Raw genomic sequence first — 17,316 nt, 5'->3', positions numbered from 1 at the left:
AATATGTTTCCCTAATTCTGTCAAAGGTGAGAGTATGGAGGGGAAGCCTGCTAAAGAGAAGAATGTAACTACGAAATCACAAGCATTATTAAATGTCAGTTTGGGAAAATATTTTCACTAGGTTTGGGGGAAAAATTAAAGAACAGATATTTGGTATTCTGATATGGCAAGAGTTGGTGAGACCACAGGGAGAGGGTGCTGTGGGTAATTGCAAGGGAGTCGAAGAATAATGATAATAATCGTAACAAAAATGACAGCAATTACCAATGTGAAGATTGGAGGTTTGTTTAAAGACATGGAGATGGCAAGGGAAATACACACCATCTACCCTGATTCTAAAATGCTACATGTATACCTCCACACCCCCCCTTTTTTTTTCAGATTCACAATACCTTACTTGCCGAATGCAGAACTGCACAGAAACCAACAGAAATAAACCTTTCCCAGGCTACATTGACCCAGACTCTTTGATTGTCCAGGATGATTATGTGTTTGTTCAGGTAAGAAAGATCTACTTGTACTGATTGTCCCAAAGGCATTTCTCACTCTTATTTCTGTCTATGTCACAGCGTTTCCACCTGCTCACATGGCTTATGAGTAAAAATGGAAGGAAGGGAGGGAGGAAAAAAAGAAGGAAGGAACATATGGAGTGGGAAGCTTCTGTACATGCTGATCCTCAGGCAATGTCTAGAGAACCACATCAGCGGGTCACAGAGGCACTACCTTGAAGCAGGAAGGTGGCCTCCAGAATGACACACAGTTCCATTTGTCCCTTCATCTGATTTGTAGAGCAGCTCCCAGTCATTGCATATGACTGTGCAAATATTCCAGGCTCTTCTATCAGAGAAATACCAAGCTAGTCATCTCCTTCCTGGAACCAACTTAAGAGTAGGGAGAAAGGTGGGAAGGGAAAATGTGCTGCCTGGAGGTGGTGGGCAGCAGAGGCCAGAGTAAGAGTAATCAACCGTTATTGTCAGGACTGAATGCAGTTAGGATAAAGAGACCTTGCATGAGATGTGCTCAGCCAGGCTTTCCACTTCCTAAGAAAGTGAAAAGAGGGAAACAGTTTCCTTAGTGGAGAGAAGACACTGGGAGTTAGTGTGTTTTGCTTCTCTGGAGCAATTAAGGAAAATGTTAGTTCTGTATGAACAATGCATTTAAATATTCAGTTATTGCTTTCTGTTAATAATGACAAAGGTATGATTTCTAAATAGCTGATGTATACTGTGTATCTGCACATATACATATGGACAAGAAATTTTGATTAAGAAGAGGACTAAAAGGCATTCTGTGCATAATGTCCAAGCAGATGATAACTTTCCTGTCACACTCCTGAGTGTCTGATGAACGTTACCCCAAGTATTTGTTGACATTCTAAATATACAAACTATCACTGACATTTCATGTCCAGGTATTTACATAGATTAAGAGCAGCAACCAAGGAGAGAGATGCTGGCAGAGACTGTGTCCAGCCCGGTGCCTGTGCCTACAGGAAGAGTATTACCCTTATTTCTCGCTCTCCCACCCATCAGGATTCAAATTTTCCCAATTTCTTTCTAAAAGAGATCTAAAATGGATTTGGACCATGATCTTGGCTTGCCTTTCTGCCTAGCATGCTGGTGTTTGTCTGTGGGATGTGCCCACAGTCATCAGTGTGATTTCATCAAAAGGGACCCTGGTGCCCAGAGACGTGAGGCTCCCCTTCCACTATTCAACCAGAGCCATTTCCTTCTGGTATGTCATAGGCACCTGTTATAGGGCTGGAGAGCTGGGCTGGAGCTGATACACTCTAAGGCTTATATCATTTGAAAACAAAATAACCTGAAAATGTTTTCTGGCTTCTGAGCTACAGTGCAAATTAAAATAATCATATTTTTGTACAGTGGGTTCACTTTGGGCCGCTGACTAATACACATACTGTGTGTTGGCTGATTTTTGAACTAAATGTCAATTCTTTACACTTGCCTGCACTGGCATCCCTTCTGCTGCGTGGGCAACCAACTCCTTCCATTCAGAGAGCACTTCTGTGACCTGCGACCTTTATGGTAACTCCTCTTACCACCTTGTTTTTATAATACAGCTGATGTCAGGAGGAAGACCACATTACTACGTGTCCTACCGGAGGAATGCGTATGCCCAAATGAAGCTTCCAAAATACGCTTTGCCCAAGGTATATATACCCTGATTGGCTTTTTCCATTTCACTACTTTCTCTGATTCATACTGTCCTGCCTCCACTCTGTTCTCAGAGACATTTTCAGCCTCTCACAGTCAAATCTTTCTTATCACCCCACCTCTGTTTCTCAAGCTGGACTTGCCTTACTTTCTTGTTTGCCAGTATTGCTCCTTCCTTTCTCTCTTGGTGCCTCCTCCCACCACCACCAACCCCTTCCTTTCTTTCATTATCTCTCTGGAATTCTTGCTTTAGGAGCATCCAAATAAATTAATGGTTTGCTTTTGCTTTTCATTAGTAATGATTTTAACAGTATGCCTTGGTTTTCTATAAAGACAGAAACAATTTATTTGGATTCATTGTATATCAGCTCCACATGTGGGACTCATTTCTATCCCATTTTATTGTTACTATTTGTTTATTGAATGGTGTTGCGATCACATGACAGCATTATTTCTCAATGGGACTTACTAAACAGATAGTCTTTAGAGTTCTGAAGCACAGCCAATTTTTTAGACTTCCCCAAACATTCTCCTTTGAACATAGTGGTATTGGGAAGTTAAAGACCCTCAACCACTGGCAAGCCCAGGCGATCTTTCCGGAAACACTAAAAAACTACGTTGATACAGAGCGCCACCTAGTGGAGGTCAAACTGATGTGGGCATTCAGAGCTGCCTGTTTGAGAGAACACCAATGTATTTTAAGTGCCCAATTTGTTAATGTACTGGCGCTTAATCTTAGAACAAGGGAGATACATGTGTAAAATGTTTAAGAAGGGGATTTTGAAGGTTTAAATAGAATTATAGGTGGACTTTGAGCTTTGGGGTTGAAAAAAAAACCTAATGAACTTTTTTTTTTTGATTGAGTGTTCAACACAGTCTCTTTCTCTTATATTTTCATCCTCTGACTTTGTAGTATGCCACCTTCAGCCAATACAGATATCTGGACAAGAAATTATGTGACAGACCTAGTACAAGGGCATAGCAGGACTTCTCTCCCTGGAGAGCAATGATAACAAGTTGCTGACTTCTCTAGGCAGAATCTCTTAGGGGGCACCCACTCTACCCCTTATCCTAACATTGAACAAGGGGATGAAAGACCCAGCCATTAGAGGTGATAAGACACATTGAGTTGCACTATTAACTTCAAGGATCTATCTTCATGAGAGTAGCTATTATTATTTTCAGCTTCTAAGAGATCAATGACTTTTGTAATTGCCCAGACCCATGTGTCTGTGTTGGAATAAACATTTAAGCACTTCTTCTCTTGATTTGACTTACCTTTTTTTTTCTTTAATAAGGTAAGAACTTACAACATTGAAGTTTGGCCTTGAAAGAAAATTGGATGAAATTCGTTTGTAACAGGAAGACAGAGTGTTGTTAAATTACACTTGATAATCTATTAGGAAGGTTCTTGAAAGAGATGAACATAATACCTCAGTAGATAAAACAACAGTTTCCCTCCTAGTGCTGAAATAAATTGTGATTTCTCTAACCACCCCCCCCAAAAAAAAATGAAAAAGTTGACTTGCAAGATTTATACCTTTGAAAATAAGAATTACACTCAATGCAGAGAGCTGCTCTGATCCAAGCAGCTTGTGGAATTGAGACCAGATCAAGAAACTGCTGCTTTGAGGTACTCACTTGGGCTAATCCTGGGGTGAATGTACTCTTTAAGTAAACTAAGTCTGAGCCAAAACCAAATGCTATTTGCCACAGACTTGAGGCTAGAACTAAAGTCTTTGGACACCCAAACTAGTGTCTTTTATACATATTTTATTTCTTTAAATGTAAATGAATAACTTCTGTTGTTAAAACACAGCATCACTGTCCTTCCCTCAAATCTGATATATCACCAGGAGCATGGAGAATAAAAGCCTATTTGACTTCAGGAATCCCCAACATGGTAGTTTAAAATCAAAGAAGCTTGTGTGGACCCATAGCTGGGAGATTTGGAAGAAAGACATTTTGCATTGCTTGGTCACAGCCATCATGCAGATCACTGCTGACAGTGGCCTCCAGTAGCATGCAGCCAATCTGGAAGGAAAAGCTCTACTCTGAATCCAAATTGGCCATCTATCCCCTCCCTTTGCTCTTCCGAATGAGTGTGTTCATGGCTTAGGCTCCTTTGAGCACTAAGGATAAAATGCAGTGTCTTAATTTATCCTGTCCCTACAGAAAATGGGAGCTGATGTACAAATGAATGGATTACTGGGTCCAGGTGTGTTTTATTGTATAAAGCAATGAGATGCTCCATAACAATCCCATTAGACCTTCAAAAAGAAGTGATCTGTGCCAAAGGCCCATTTATTTCCTGGCCTTCATCCAATCCAAGGCTGATGGGACGTTAAAGGAAGGAAGCTCGTTGCTGACCAAAGGAATTGAGACAAACCAGCACTTTCATGCTCAAATCTTCTTTAATCACCTGTTGCCATTTGTCAACTCTTTAAAACAAGAGTTACCCAGAACCATGTTTACATATATATATATATATATATATATATATATATATATATATATATATATATATATATATATATATATATATAGAATAACCAGGGAGCGAGCTGCGTAAATTTTAATGTTGCCATTACCATTAAGAGCACGTGGTCCTCTAGATCAGAGAGACATAGTGACAATCTTCCTTCGCTTGACTTACTGGGGGCTCATTCTGAGCTACTCAAGTGAGATAAATGAGGCAATACATATGAAAGTGCTTGGAGCATTTTGGAGGACAGATACTCTATAAAAGCAAGGTAATATTATTAGTAGTATGGATCTGGTTGTCTCCATGGTGGAAGATCGATGTGTACCAGGGTGTAGGGGGGCACAGAGGCTGTTTGATTTGCAACAGAAGACCCAGATGGGAACCTGGATCTGTCACTAACTTGCTTTGAAACCTTGGGTGGCTGATTTGTCCATTTTTCTTTTCTTCTTCTTTTTTCTTTGTTAAATAAGGCGCTTAGATTTAAAATATTATTTTCTCAAATGTGTTACTCAGAATAAAATATCCTCAGTGATGTTCTGCAAAAATTTGGTCCTGTGATAATATAAATTTAAAGGAATAGACTTCATTATATGTTCCTTCCCTAGAGACTAACAGGAGCTCACTGGTAGGCTGAAGAACCTTAAGTGTACTCTCAGCAAGAAAGATCTTTAATTCAGCATTAATTCAAAATTTTACCAAAGAGCCCCTACTTTTCTTTTTACATCTTATTAAAAAACCAACAATGCTGTTTTCCTACAGATCAGTTATTTAAAATGCTTTAATAGAAAAGGTATAAGATCCTGTGTTAGTCTAAAATCATGTGACTTGGTGAAAAAGAAAGAACACATTTTCCTGAAGACAAGGAAGATTTAGGCAAGATGGAAAAAGAAAGGTGACATTTAAATATGTTTGGCTTTTTAATTGAAACATTTAAGACCAACATAGTTTTTAAAAAGGCTGTTCAATGTAATTAGAGTGTTTGAGGAGAAAGAGATATGTTCTCAACCCATGTCTAGAGATGAAAATTTTAATCTACTATCATTATGTGACAGATTCTCTTAAGTGACCTGGAACTTGATGCATCTGTGCTTCAGTTTCAAATCTACAAAATAAGCATCTCTGCAAGGTGGGATTCTATAGATTATCTGCTTTTGTTCCCCAATCAAAGATTATTTAATGTCTATAGAAAGGCTCACAGAAATTCTCCTGTGCAAATATTCACTCCAAAGGCACAGACATATAGATATACTAGGACCAGTTTACTCTTGAAATAGAGTAATTTGAATTCGGGGATTATATTATACTGTTGAAGGAAGGAAACATGAACTGGGAGTAGGTTTTTTTTTGACAATTTTAAATGCCAGGGTAAGGACTCTGGTCTTAGCCTTATAGAGAATGGGGAGCCATAGAGAGTTTGTCCCTCAGTGGACAAAGGAAGGGCAACCCTGGGGCTCATTTGCACAGCTAATTTCATTAGAAAAAAAAAAAAACATTTGGATGAACCACCTTTAGTTGAGTGCATTAGTGAAGACAAAATAGAAAAGCCAACTCACCTTGCCTGATCAACAAGGGGGATAAAAGTGGTCCCTTAACTGAAAATAGCTACCATTTATAAAGCATATGCAAAGTACTGGGCACTATTATAAATGTATTAACACTTAATGACTACTTTTATCTTCACAATGCAGTGGGGGCGCCTGCTATTTTTTTATCTCTATTTTGCAGGTGAAAATTCTGAGCACAGAGTTCCACCTGCATGGCTGAATTAAAGAGCCAAGATTTGAATTCCAGTTACAAGGGCTGGGGTGATAGCTCAGTGGCACAGCACTTGCCTAGCATGCCTGAGGCCCAGGGACCCAGCTTTGCAGGAAAAAAAAAGAAAAATAACTCAAGCAACAATGAAAATTTTAGTATAGAGGTGAAGGAGAACTTTCCAGCACTAGGATTGTTACTAAGGAATGATAGCCAGATCTCCTGAAGTATCTGAGGACAGAGCCAGGTCCATTTCTGAAGATTTGAGAGAGAAATAAAGGCCAAGAATCTTTCCACATTTTTCTTCTACCCTTGTGATATGTATAGCTTCGTATTTGGGAACTTTTTTTTTCCCTTTGTTTTTATTTTTAATTTTTCAAAGTTGTATTGTGTCTACTGATTTGGGAAAAATAAAAGTCAGCTGAGAGTGTGAGAACAGGTATCCCCTAAAAGAGACAGGGACCCTTGGTTGGGGATGGCAAGCTCTTGTCTGTGTTGGAATCCACTTCTCTAGAGTTCTGAACAAAGGGAAAGGGTTTGGAATTTCACCCAGATGCAGCTGCCCCCTGCTTATTATTAAAGGATCTTATTAAGATGCATATTTTGATTTCATAATTTCATAAATGGGCCCTGAAGTTCTGTGTATCTAAGAAGCTTGCAGATGGCATCCATTTTCTGAGTCCTTGGACCTTGGTAAGAGATGAAGGGTTTTCTGTTTTCTCTCTGTTCCTGCAGACTTTCCTCATATTTGACTCACATAAGCTTTACCATGTTTAAACTTGACAAATATATCAGAATGATTGATTCTCCATAGTCATATATATTTAAGACAGTATTCTTCAAATTATCTTATGAGGACATTAAATTATAACTGAGCCACTAAGCATCTCTCATATTTTCTCATGACCTTACTGCCTGACCTCCCACATGACAAAGAAAATATATGATTAACCCTTATCTAATTATTATTTTTATATATGCAAATGGATGCTTTCTGTCTTTCATCAAAATGCTGATTCTGATATACTTCAGTAGATCCCAAGCTTATTAGATGCACGCCAGTTAACACATAAAACTCTTCTTCCCTCTTCACTTCCTGTATCTTCCTGCAGGATATGCATGTCATTAGCAGAGACGAGAACCAAGTGTTTGCAGCAGTCCAAGAATGGAACCAGAATGATACCTACAACCTCTACATCTCAGACACCCGCGTTGTCTACTTCACATTGGCCTTGGAGAATGTCCAGAGCAGCAGAGGTCCTGAGGGTAATGTCATGATTGACCTCTATGAGGTATGTCACCAGGTACATGTGGTCGTTGAGCCATAGCAGTGAATGGACTGGCCAAGGAAGAGCCAGTGCCAGCCATTGGATCATTTTATTACTGTTTCCATGTGCAGTCTCATTGCACTTGGGAGTTGAAGGGATTTATGGGATGTTTTTGTTAGTTAATTTGCAATCCACAGAACTCTCTGGGAGGCATTCTCTTTGGACCAAGTCTGCAAGATGTGAAGGCCCAGAGAGGACTTGGAGAGTGTCTGGGTAGATAGACAATGAAAATGTTTGCATAAGTGTGTTCCACACATGGCCATTTGAAAATAGTTTGACGAGGCTGACAGGATGCTGCAAGAAGAACCAGTGGACAGAACTCCTTTATCTCTCTCTGAAGAGTGAAAGGGACAGGGACATCTTGGCATTACATCAGAGCACACTTTTAAACTCAGTGACTTCCCCTAGCTAATGATCTTCCTCTTCCTGAATGTGAGATAAGATTAAGAGGGTTTTTTCCTCCAAAATATGGGAAAAGTAATTTAACAAACCACAACAAAACCAGAGCTTTCTGGATTCCCCAAGGGAACTAAGGCTGTTCATTCCTCAAAATAATACAAATTCAAAATAAATTCATACACTTTGGATCAACCAGTTTTTGAGACAAATGCCAATGCTTTAATTGCCTTTTAAGGCACAGTTAGGTAGAAAGAAAGCTAGTATTGGGGGTTGTATTTTAGCCATTTGCCAGTCATATCATGCACTAAGAAGAATTTATCATGGGTTATAATGTGTCATTTTAAAACATGCAGAATTTGGAAAATATTATCATATCTATATTCTATCTGAGAAAAAAATCTAAAATGGATTTAAATATGTAGTATCCTAATGTCACAATCATTTGGTGGAAGGTAAATTCAGACTTTCAATTGTTTGTATAATAAGAAGCAAGGGAGTTATATCCAGGATGAAAGAAATCAATTTCACTTACAAAACTCAAGCCCATCATTGTAATTCCTCTTAGTGTTTTCTGTTTTCCTTCCCCTTCAGGAACTTGTAGAGATGTCTTCTAGGAACTAGAATTCTCTGTATGTATAAAGTCTGGTTAATAAATGGACTGCCCAATTCATTGCCCAAGTATTTATGATGCAATTATGACAGACTAGCAAGGGACATGATTTGTGATTATGTATTTAGAAAAAATGTACTGCAAACTTTTCCACTTTTTCTCCTGCCCATGTTTCAGGTAAATATAGTAGCTTACATCTCAGCCTCAAATCGAACATGTATTTTGTAAAACATTTAGATATTCTGGTGATTTAGTTTCAAATTCCCTTCAGATGAAATTTAATTTAGAGGATAGATTTTAGATTCAGGTTGCCTGGGTGAAAACCCTTGCTATACCATTTGTTTGTAGTTTTGAGCCAAATCTGTACTCTCTCAGCCACAGTGTCCTTGTTTAAAATGTGGAGATAAACACAGGACCTCCAGGATGGAATCTCTTTGAGAATGAAATGAGTTAATCCTTGTACATGTTGAGTGCAATACCTGGAATACAGTATGTAGATGGCATAATTAATATGTTCCAAAGAGTCTAAACATCAATATAATCTTGTATTCTTGTAGTCTTCAAATATGCTCTCATTGTTTAAATGTTCAATACATTTCCATTATGTTGGATTTCTACTTCTTCTCATATTGCAATTAGCATTATGAACATATGTCCTTTTTTTGACACAAACTAGTTGACTTCTTATAAGCAAGTATAAATTGACACATTGCTTTCCTCCTATGTAAATTCCCTGTGGACATTTAAATTTGAAGTGTGTCTTGTTGAAATGCCACATATTCTCTTCCTTGGATCCAGCATTTACAATGGAAGTGTCTTCAGGTGTCCAGCTGTTGTGATATCACACCAGCTGGCCCAGCCTAATTGCCCAGGGTGCTTTCTTGTTGAAGAGCCCTTTGGCTTAACGGGCAATGACAGTTCACCCAAACTGAGTGGGAAAGGTTTTGTTGGGAGTGAAGCCACCTGGCTGACAAATTCAGAAGGCACAAGAATGTAGGCGAATGGAAGAGCCATGATATGCATCAAGAAAGCCATAACCAGTGAGCAGGATGCCGTGGCATCTTTAGCACATTATCATGTCCTGTCTTTAAAAGAGAAAACTCAACAGTCCCAGTACTGCTGATGTGACTTCTTGAAGAAAAACTACCTCTTACAAGATAGGAAAGAATGCTGTCCAACACAAGACATCCTTATTACAGGATGTAGATCAGGTTCCTGTCTCTCCAGGAGGAGAGTGTCTTTTGATCAGGGGAATAGGGGAAGAAAGAACATTTAGACCTTTTTTTTAATCAAGTAGGTTCGTGGTTGCAGAGGCAACCCTGACTGCTTCTGAGTACATGTCTCTTCTGGCTGAGATCTTCTCTTTAGAAGATAAAAATATCCCATCACAAAGCCCAAAGAAATGACAGTTATAAAAATGCTCTCTTTCTTGCCACACTTTTTCATCTGTTTTTAATTCTCCTCAAATTTTGACACTTAGGATTTTTGAATTATGTTGAGAGAGTGGAAATAATCATCTCTCAATCACCATCAGAATAGAAAAAAGGAAAATACCAGCCGAAGGCTGCTCTCAACATTACCTCTACATGAACCATTGGTGCAGGGGAAAACCATCTAGAGAGTGAATCAAAAAAATGAGGAAGGTATATGAGGTTCTTCCTTTAAATCAAAGAAATCCCAACATCTAGCACATTCTCATTCTCAAAAAAAAAAAAAAAGAAAGAAAAAGAAAAGAAAAAAGAAAATCTGTTGAATAAAGGTACAGTGGCTTAGACAATCTAGGTGTTTTATCCCCAGTGCTTAAAAGAGTACATGATACATAGTGGATGCTCAGAAAATATTTACTGAATGACTGTTGAATACATTACTAAAGGATGACTAAAGGGTATTTTCCTATTGTCATGATATCCCAATATGATATTTCTCTCAGGATACTCAGGTAAGAGAAAAGTTTGAAAAAGTAAAATAGCCACAGTGTTATGAACTCTAGAGTTAGACTAAAAATGGAGTCCAGATCTCAGCTTCTCTAGCTGAATGACATTAGGCAAGTGATTGTCCACATCTGAGCCTTGGTTCAATCATCATCACAATGAGGATAAGTAAGTGCGCCGAGAGACCCAGGAGCTCATGTTTGCAGGAGCCTTTCAAGAAATGTCCCATTATTTATTAGCACTCAGTAAATTTATGTTATTTTTGTAGTTGTTACATCTTCTAATGCAGAACTCTTACTACCTATCTTAAGAAAACAAAATTGGGGCTCCTTGTACAAAGTGACTTTACCTTTAATAATTTTAAGGAAGCAATATGGTGAAGTGAACAGCAATCCAAAGGTTATCTTAAGGTTGGAGACTGTAATGTAAGAGTTCATAAAAGAAGACAAAGTTGAACTAACTTGTGATAAGAAGTATAAAGAGCACAAGAGAAATCTCAGGGAAGATTGTCATCCATAAGAAGATTCTACAGTTGTTGAGACCAAGATATAACCATGTATATGGAAAACAAGTGGAAGAACAGAGAAATGTTAGAGACAATCAAGATGAAAAGAGGTTCTTATTTCTGGGAAAGGGTTATAGAGCTGGATCTTGAGGTAGAGGTAGAGACACATCGAGAAGTTGTCAGAGAAATTAGGGGTTGGCCTATAAGCATGAAGAAAGCAAGATAAAAGAAGAAACAGCACTGTAAGATGCTCATGCTCAGGTACAGTAAATGTTTGAAGTGCTCTCTATTAGGTTGAGGTTTAAGCTATTGCATATTCATATTAAAAACCTAGTAAAAATGATAACTTGGCTTCTATAATATTAAAAAACAAAAAATAATTTTTCATGACCTTTGAGATTTCTCTTATCCAATTCATCCATATGAGAAGTGAAGAGAGAACAGTAGCTTCCCAAGACACCCAGCCCTCTTGGAAGTCTTTCTGCAGAATTCAGTGGCATAAAAGTTAACAGCTCTTTCCCCAAAGAAGATGAGCTTCCACCAATGTGCTGCACCCTTTTCAAAGGAGTGCCTTTGCTGGAAATGCTGTGTCCATGTGAAGGCAGAATTTCTGCTGGGAATACTACATTTCCCCACCCTTGCCATCCTTCAGTTTTACTAAATTCTTTTTTAAAAATTTTTTATAGTTGTAGATGGACAGAATGCCATTATTTTATTGCTTATTTTTATGTGGTGCTGAGGATAGAACCCAGTGCCTCATGCATGCTAGGCAAGCGCTCTGCCACAGAGCTACAGCCCCAGCCCCTTACTCAATTCTTAAGCATGCATGTAGTGTGGTCACAGAAGGAGGTCATCTGGCAATATAAACATGTTCTTTCATCCTCAGTGGGACTTCCCACCTTACATACACCCACAAACACCCATGCATACCCACACAATTTCACATTTGGAAACCTTTTGAGATCCATAGGCCTGCAATGAGAAGGAACACAAAAGGCATTATGATATCTTATTTAAAAAGCATTAGAAGAAAGTACCTCCTGCATAAACAAGGTTGCAGTGAGAAACAGAGATGGATTGATCAAGCACAGAGGCAGAGCAGAGTGAGTGGCACAGAACCTAGGAGCAGGGCTGACCATCTTTGCATACCAGGCCAGAGAGCAAGACAATAAAAGACACCTCAAATGGATAAAGTGCCTTGGCTGTAAGAGGGGAAATAAACAGACTCTCTCCAAATCTAACCCCTGTTGATACACATTCCCTCTACTTTGCCAAGTTTTTATTCCTCAAGATAAACCTGAAGGCCAAGCTGCCAGAGATGAATTACAAAGCCCAGCTCTCTGCTCAAGTAGCATTTGATAATGCCAAGCAGTTGGGGCCCAATAAAATCACCACTTCTGCACATCAAATGAACCAGATCTACACATGCATAACCCTGCTCTGCTGCCCTTGCCAAAAGGAGGAGAGAGCAGGAAGGAAACTGGGCAATGAAAATATGGGACTAGGTAACATTTTTATTTCTTATCATAACCCTCTAGAGTAATGAGTGACTAACTAAGACAGAGTTGTTTCTCATTTCTGGTTATGGTATAGAGAGAAGACCAGCATGACTTTGTTGAAAATTCTGATATATGAAATTTAATTTTTAAACAGGCAATTTGGTCATACTTAAGTTTCTAACAGCTGCTAGAACATATGCAAAAGTAATATGGAGTTTCCTGGTGAGCAGCCCTTATGGAGCTGGTATAGCAAATAACTAGATATAATTTGGAACTAACATAGTGTCATTGGGAGTTTGAGTGCCCCAATAGCTCCTGCCTAACTCTTTTTTTTTTTGAGAATTGACAATGCACAAGAAATTGTCCTAGATGCTGTTGATTGCCCAGAATGTGGCTAGTTTTCCTAAGTAGTTCAAAGTATTCCTCTCAGCAACTCGTTTAAACCATTTATTTGTTTAACAAACTTGTAGTTCCAAAAGAGTCCAAATTTAGCCCAACTCTAAATTATCCCAGATGCCAAATGAGCAGGTACAAACTAATGAAGTCTGACTGTGTCCAAAGCAAAGGCAAAGGGTGTGTCTTCTATTGATCGAAGCCCAACCTCTTTGATTTGCCACATTTGGAGCTGTAGTTACTGAAAGAATTTTGAGAGTCATACAGATTTGAGTAGGAAACCCAACGCTCTGTCATTGTAAATCATTAATTTTGTCCGCACCTTAGTTTTCTCATCCACAGAACTGGGATAAAAGTTGCTAAAACAGGTTGATAGCAAATGTTGAAGTTTGTCTATGAAGGACTGGGGATAGTGCTTAACAGTATTGTTTCACTCATCTGATTCAAAATATTCACTTGGTAATACAATGGTTCCAAGTTAAGTAGGTTCAGAGATGCTTACTTATCCACTTATGCCCCATGCACGTGTCTCGGATAGCTTTTAATCTCAGTCTCCCCTCCCTCATCCTCCAAATGTGGCTCATGAGAACACTCTCTCTTGGTTATTGAGAACATTAAGCAAGATGCTGCACATGCAGAGATGAAAAGCACAACTCAACACATTTCAGTTCTTTTCTTCACTGCTCTCCATTATTTCTGGATTGGGATTATTTTCTGCAGGGTAAAATCTGTTTGATCAGTCCAGACCACCTGAAAATTCAGTTCACAGTGGATAACTTGTTATTGCACAATTTTGACAATTGGTCAATTATTACCTCTTCCTTAACATATGGAAGAAAGAAAATAGTTATCTTCTCAGAGTTAAATAATTGATAAGAACTGCTAGTGGTGAGAACAAAAACATTATAATGGACAGGGATCAATTAGTGATTTAGAAAAACAATGTTTTCTTAAGTTTTAAGGTTTTTCTGAAATGTACACTGCATTTGGTGAATTAAAAGAGATCTTATACCAAAAAAAATTCACAACAGTAATTATATTAGAATCTTTGACTTTTCTCAGTTGCCCAAGGCTGCAGATAGCTCAGTAATTTAGTCATTGAAAGCACAAGCTCTGAAGCCATTGAGTTCTGGGTAAAAATCCTAGGCACTTACTGTGTGTCCTTACTGTAACTTGGGAAAGTCCCCTTATCTGGATGAGCCTGAGATCTCATATGTGGAATAGAGAATAGAGTGATTTCCCCCCCCCAGAAGGACTGTTAACAGGATTAAATGAAATACAATATTTAAGACTCTGGGTGCTAGTCTAGCATACAATAAAAGTAGTGTTTCTTTATTGAGCACTTAGAAAGTAACAGAACTGAGCGCAACCAGAGTTTATCTCTGGCAACTGAAGGCTGCTGCCTACCTACCTTAGGATAATAATAAAAAACTGTAAAACTTGTATTATGATCCCCATACAACAAGGGGATGATCTGCTGCTTTCTGTCCAACTGTCTGGCGAGTCATACCTAAGCATCATCTGCCCACCTCCATTCTCACCCTGTTTCTTTCAAGACAAATGCTCTTGGCTGAAGTTTGACAGCCTACTTTAAAAAAAATGTAAACAAAGATGTCTCTTCTTCTCAAATTGATGTATTTTTCAGACATGTCCATTTTTCCCAGGTAGCAGGGATAAAGGGAATGTTCTTGGCTAACAAGAAGATTGACAACCAAGGGAAGACCTTCATCACATACAACAAAGGCAGAGACTGGCCTTTGCTGCAGGCACCAGACACAGATCTCAGAGGGGACCCTGTGCACTGCTTGCTGGTGAGTCCTCTTGGTGGAGTAGAGCACCCCACAGAGAAGGCCTGGACGTGCCTTTAATAAGAGGATAAAACTAGTTCTGGGATTTTTGTTCAGTTGATGAACGAAATGGGCAGGAAAGGGCATAAAGGCAGAGTTTGCAGAAAAGAATCACAGGGCTGCCTTTGTGATGAGCCAAGGAGATAAGAGCATACGATCAGTCTTGTGCTCATGTCCAGGATTTTTATTTTCCCCAGTTTGTTTTTTGTTTGGGAGATTTTTGTTTGTTTCTTTCTTTTTGAATTGAACCTAGGGTCTCATGCATGCTAAAGTGCACCGTTCCTCTGATGGACATTAGCTGCCCTTTAACCAGAGTCCTGATGAAGGACCTCGAATGGTAGTTTCAGGCAGAATATGATCATATTCATTTTTCATGAGGGTGTACCCTAAATATTCTTACTTTCTTGTGAAAAATTGCCTGTTACAGATCTAATGAGGAATACATTTAGCTGCAAAACTGGTGAACTGAATGCAGAATTTTGTGACATATTCCCATGGTAATGTTTGCTTGCATTTTGAAAGAAGTTAATGCCTCAAAAAAGGGTTAAGAATTACCAATTTAAACCCGTTTATTTTCTTTACATTATGTTCCACTCATTTGTCTGAGTGTACAAAGCTTGGGCTGAGAGAAGCGATGGCCTGTGGAAAAATATGACCCATTGTGTTTTTCTAAACAATATCTCACTGAAACACAATCATGTTTATTCATGTCTGTATGGTCTATGGCTGCTTTCACTCTACAAAGGCAGAATCAAGTCGTCCTGACAGAATATGGCCAACAAAGCCAAAGATATTTACTTTATAGCCCACTGAAAACCAGTTGCCAGTTGCTGACCCCCTGCTTGAACTGTGCTTTTCTTTTAATCATTTCACCTTTGGGCAATATATATACCAATGTAGATTTTTTATATATTTAATGATATCACGGTATCCAAGAGAAGGGTCAAAGCTGGATCTTGCCTTCACGGAGTTTTCAGTCTACTTCTCTATTTGAGTGAGGTTAAGTTAATAAATGGAAGATTGTAGGGTCACATCTTATCGCTCTTAGTAGCTCTGAGGCCTGCTCCATACTTGATGTACCAAGAGATACTCAGTGCATGTAGGAGGAGAGAAAGATGAATCGTGGATTAAAGTCTCATGAAATCAATATGATTTGTTTCTGTAAAATAGTTCAGCAGTTGTAAGTGAAGGAAAAGGGAAGGTAGGATAAAAACCTCTTGGTTTGTAGAAGAAGACCACTTAGTTTTAGCAGGAAGGGCTTGGTGCATGGTGCGTGTATATTCAGCCTGTCATCTTCCTGCCCGTCTATCCTTTTTCACACTCTGCACAAACCTGACTTTGATGTTATCCTCCCTCAGCTTGCTTCTTCCCTCCTACAAAGCCTGGATGGTCACTTAGCAGTTTCATCCTTCACAGCAGTAGGTGGGTCACCCTCCTACTCAAGAAGACGCCAGCAGCTAGAACTTGAACTTATTAGTTGCAGAGGATATCACAGTTGTCACTGTGCAACAGGGAAGCAGTCTAAAATTCAGCCTCCCACTCAGCTTCCATCCTTATTACTGGCAACTGGGAGAAAAACAGCCCTTTTTTATGGTGAATGCACAAAGCCATTGACAGACTAAGTAAATATAATAGCAATTTATTGAATGTCTGTACTATGCAAGGCACAGTCACGTGGCATGAAAACAAACAACAGCAACAAAAACCCCAAACAAGTCCATCTTCCTAGCTAAGCTATTCTAAGTTGGAATATTGTGATATTTAGTCACAGATGCATTGAATGTACCAGTATCTTAATATGGTCTTCCATTCCCACCAGGTACTTTGCAGAGAATGAGAGTGAGCCTATGAGAGAGAATAAACCATGTGACATGGTTTAAAGGCTCTTCAGCCTCATAAATGGGTCACTAAAAATGGCTCTTAGAAGGCTGGGGCTGTAGCTCTGTGGTAAAGTGCTTGACTTGCATGTGTGAGGTACTGGGTTTGATCCTCAGCACTATATGAAAATAAATAAAGATACTGTGTGTTCATCTACAACTAAAAACATATTAAAAATAGAATGGCTCTTAGTTTTTTGGCTCAGTGGTAGAACACTTTCCTGGTATGTACAAAGCACTTCTGGGTTTTATTTTTAGCACTAAAAATAGAAATTAATTAATACTAGTAATAATAAAATAATAAAAGTGATTCAAACCCAACAGCAAATTGTTCCCTGCTTCACCCCAACCCAGAATCATGAAGTCATATTGCTGTGCCTCCAAAATAAACTTACACTATTAGTTCCTTCCCTACCCCCTGCTTGGACCATCCTAATCCAAGCCACAAGCATGTGTCACCATACCCACAGTGCTGGATCCTAACTTTCTATCCCCATTTCTATCTGGCAATCCATT

General features: G+C 38.9%; 1 pseudogene; it reads left to right on the top strand.

Annotated features, from left to right (window-relative positions):
- The window catches only part of LOC143388712 (VPS10 domain-containing receptor SorCS1-like), a 100,924-nt pseudogene that overhangs the window by 69,995 nt on the left and 13,613 nt on the right, over positions 1 to 17,316 (top strand).

Source organism: Callospermophilus lateralis, unplaced genomic scaffold (genome assembly GCF_048772815.1).
Source record: "Callospermophilus lateralis isolate mCalLat2 unplaced genomic scaffold, mCalLat2.hap1 Scaffold_197, whole genome shotgun sequence".
NCBI lineage: Eukaryota > Metazoa > Chordata > Mammalia > Rodentia > Sciuridae > Callospermophilus > Callospermophilus lateralis.
Note: the sequence above shows the minus strand (reverse complement) of the source record. Positions and strands in the feature narration are given on the sequence as shown.